The sequence below is a fragment of the Rhagoletis pomonella genome, unplaced genomic scaffold (genome assembly GCF_013731165.1).
Source record: "Rhagoletis pomonella isolate Grant_MI unplaced genomic scaffold, Rhpom_1.0 Rhpom_scaffold_00008, whole genome shotgun sequence".
Classification (NCBI taxonomy): Eukaryota; Metazoa; Arthropoda; class Insecta; order Diptera; family Tephritidae; genus Rhagoletis; species Rhagoletis pomonella.
In genome coordinates, this window is record NW_023458562.1 from 28,483,825 (window position 1) to 28,488,374 (window position 4,550).

The window sequence follows — 4,550 nt, forward strand, 5'->3', positions numbered from 1 at the left end:
TTTTTGTAGTAAAATAATCGCAGACCCAGAATAATAATTATTTCATATTTTAAAAAGTCATCAAAATTTTCGTAAGAATTATAAAGGTCTTTTTTGATAATAATTATGTGTGAGAAAATTTTTTAAGTCATCCATAACTATGATTTTAAGGCCTATATATAATAATAGTCGGCCGCTGTGGTGTAGTGGTAAGCAGTGCGCGCTTCCACTCCACAACGCCAGAGTTCAAACCCTGGTCAAAGCAACATCGCAAAAAAGTATAGAAAAAAGGTTTTTTCTTAACAGCGGTCGTCCCTCGGCAGGCAATGGCAAACCTCCGAGTGTATTTCTGCCATGAAAAACAGCTTCTCATATATGTATGCATGCATGGAGCTATCTTCTGAAGATCTAAAAATGTTTCTGCACCAAATTTGTATATAAATTTTTTGGGCTGAAAAAAAGTCTTGAGGCACGATTTTTCACATTTTTTCCTACAAAATCTGTACTAAATATTTTTTACAAAATGTGCCCGAAAATTGTTGATCTGGAAGAAATTTCTGACTGTAGTATATCCAACCGATGGCTGAAAGTTGCGCACAAAAGTTCAGAAAAATGTGAAAAGTGAGTCCTGGGTGCTGGCAGTTGGGCGATACTTCGATCGCAAAAAGGTCGTACGACCGGTATATTTTTGTCTAAAAATCTTCAAGCGCGAGTTTCTCATAAGGTTTTGGTACAATTTTTACAAAAAGTTGTGGGTCTATAGAGCATGCTTGGAGCTATCTTCTGAAGACCTAAAAATGTTTCAGCAGCAAATTCTTATACCAATTTTTGGGGCTGAAAAAAAGTTTTGAAGCGCGATTTTTCACATTTTTTCCTACAAAATCTGTACTAAATATTTTTTACAAAATATGCCCGAAAATTGTTGATCTGTCCCTCGGCAGGCAATGGCAAACCTCCGAGTGTATTTCTGCCATGAAAAACAGCTTCTCATATATGTATGCATGCATGGATGGCTGAAAGTTGCGCACAAAAATTCAGAAAAATGTGAAAAGTGAGTCCTAGGTGCTGGCAGTTGGGCGCTACTTCGATTGCAAAAAGGTCGTACGACCGGTGTATTTTTGTCTAAAAATCTTCAAGCGCGAGTTTCTCATAAGGTTTTGGTACAATTTTTACAAAAAGTTGTGGGTCTATAGAGCATGTCTGGAGCTATCTTCTGAAGACCTAAAAATGTTTCTACAGTAAATTTTTATATCCATTTTTGGGGCTGAAAAAAAGTTTTGAGGCGAGATTTTTCACATTTTTTCCTACAAAATCTGTACTAAATATTTTTTACAATATTTGCTCGAAAATTGTTGATCTGTCCCTCGGCAGGCAATGGCAAACCTCCGAGTGTATTTCTGCCATGAAAAACAGCTTCTCATAAAAATACAATCGCCGTTCGGAGCCGGCGTTAAACTGTAGGTCCCTCCGCTCTGTGTGACAATATCAAGGCGCACGCCACAAGTCGGAGGAGAAGCTCGGCCAAACACTAACATATGTGTAAGCGCCAATCTATTATTATTCTATTATAATAAAAGTCTTTACATAATAGGTATCAGCGAGATAAATATTTGTGAAGTCTTCAAAGACTTTTATTTTGAGACTTATGTTATAAAAGTCTTGTCATAATAATTAGCGATGAGATAAATATTTTTAAGTCATCAAATACTTTCAGTTTGGTACTTATATAACAAAAGTCTATTCATAATAATTTTGAGTGCGAAAATTTTTCTTTAAGTCTTGAAAGACGGGGCTTGTTCAGGACCATTTCGGGATTAGTTTGGGACCCGTTCACAACTGCTGTTGATCTATAAAGCAGGTGTAGTGTATTCGTCCTGTTATAGTCAGGCCGGAGTGCCCTGGTTATTTTGCATGTATGTATGTGTGTTCGACTACCTTTTCCTTGCTAGTCCAAGAAAAGGCAAACCAATTTCTCTTTTAACGACTCCGAAATGGCACCCCAGTGTTGCAGCCTCGGATTCCTCCAAGCAGGCTCCTGCCATCATCAAATTATCGGCCTTCTTATTGCCTTAAATTTTGCTATAGCTGGGAAGCCAGACAAGAGAGACGCTTATTGACGCAGACACTGAGCATAATTCTATTTTACATTTCTGGACCAGCAGGGATTAGGTGAGAGTATATTGTTGCTCTCCTTATTCTAGCGTTGCCTTTTCCTAGAACCTTCAAGGTTGCCTAAGGCTTTCGCTTGGAAGATGTTTGCATCGGTGACAGGTAATAAGATCAACGGAAATAAGGTCAATTGACTTTATTTCCCACCCTGGTGCGAAATAAAGTCAATTGACACTTCGTCGATTCGTAGAAAAAAATGTTGTTCTTACAATAAACATTGCCCCGTAAGTGTTGTTTTTTAATAGATGAAAAAGGTTATTGCCAAATCCTCAGTGTTGTGATATTAATCCACACACAATCATGAACTACCACCAATTGATTTTATTAAAAAAATTTAAATTACGAATATGTAAAAACATGATGCGAAAAGCTAAACACCTGGGCAGAGCTGGAATACGAGAAATATTTGAAGAAAGAGTGTAGAAATGATCCATAACTTACAAAACATGTTTCGTTTCCACAAAAAGAAAGCGAACACTATTAAATTGAAGAAACAGTCCATGTCCAAAAACCCCGGACGAACACTGAAAGAATTCTGTGTTTTAAATTAGCATATTTTGAACGAATTCGGAATGTCTAAGGTGGAAAAGAAACCAACCTTTCTATAAGGAAACAATTATAGAAAAAGAATTTTCTTACACTGTATTCATGTCCCCGCCAGCAATTTGTGACGACATCATTTAAAAGCAGCTAAGAAGAACGACGACACTATTTATTAGACGGCACATTCAACGAGCCAATGTGCCAAAATGCGGGTATAAACAATTATTGATGATTTAATATCGGAACCGAGATCATATAAGTTAATTGATTGGTTTTCACACACTTTTGAAACACAAATGATATGCTTTTTTACTACAGACAAGTTGTTGCCCCAAAACACAGCAGAAATCTTCCAATCAGGGCTGCCAACTATCCTTAGTTATAAGGTGCCATATTGAGGATAAAAAAGTGCCAAAATGTGCCAAATAGAAAAAAAGTGCCAAAAAAGGTGTCATTCCTTTTAATCATTCACATTTAGCAATAAAACAAAGCTACATTTTCCAAGTGCAATGATAAAATAAGATAAACCAGTTGAATAGCCTTTACAAATTACAAAATTTTAGTTGAGAAAAAGAAGTGCACGCAAAGTATTTCACAAAAATGTATTGAAATGTTATTTTTTTACAAAAGTGCCATTTTGGCACATTGTGCCAAATTGAAAAATTAAGTGCCATTTGAAGTAAACTAGGGACAAATGGCACGGTTTGAACCAAGTTGGCATCCCTGCTTCCAATAACTTACAAATATTAAAATGTGAAATATCGAGGGCTTCGATTCATAAATACCCTCTATCTGCAATTTGCACAAAAACTAATTTGTGATTTTAGAAACCATCTGGGACTTATTACCTGTCGTTATATAAGGTAGCATTAATATCTCTGATGACAGTTAAAGCTTAGGTGGATTTTTATATCAGAATCTTATCTTTGTGAAAAGTGTGCAGATAGAGGGTATTATTGAATATAAGCCCTCGATGTTTAAAATATATAAAAAATTTATTTCAACGTATACAAAAAATAAATCTACCTGCGTTACAGCACGGTGGCAGACGGGGAAGGGGTGGCCGCGGCGTAGCGTGACGTGGTGTGCGCGCCAGTCGCGCGAGCCGGGGCGCGCGGTGTGGCGCCCTGACGTGGACCGCCGCGAAGCTAAGCAATTTTAATGTTTGAAAGAGAAATAATGTCAATGGATTTTATTTCGTTTTTAAAAAGGTAATAATGTCAATTGACTTTATTTCGCACCAGGGTGATCTTATTGCCTGTCACCGTTTGCATCATCCACTAGACGGAGGGACAAGGAGAGGCAGAGTTCTCGGAGTACACACCTGCACCCACAATACAGTACATTTTTGAGAGAAGTTGCCTCTTTATCGGGCATTCTGCCCCTCCTTCTTTCTCTCCAGCATGTGACTCTCAAATGTACATATGTTTTTGAAGCTGTGGCTAGATATCATATAGTCGGTATTTTATCGTGACTATGTTTCGTTGATGATCGTCCCGTGCCAGAGCTGGCGAGTTTCACATATGTATGTATTTATTAGAAATGTAAATAGGGCAGCAACAAACAAAATCATTGAGTTTTAAGTTACGGCCCTAATATTTTTAGTAATATGTATTTTAGTGTGTAAAGCTCCTTAAAAATGCAAAAAAACTTACGAGTTTCGAAAAACTTTTAGTTAAGGCTTTTTCTACATTTCATTGATATTTTAATTTTAAACGTATTTGATTTTTTTGTATTATAATTATTTGGTAAACTACATATTCCAAAAAAATACTGCAACCTGTGTAAAGTCGCTTCTTATAGTACAGGGTAGTTGTGTGTGTTTTTTTCTTATTTGCAACAAGGAATGTCTATCACGC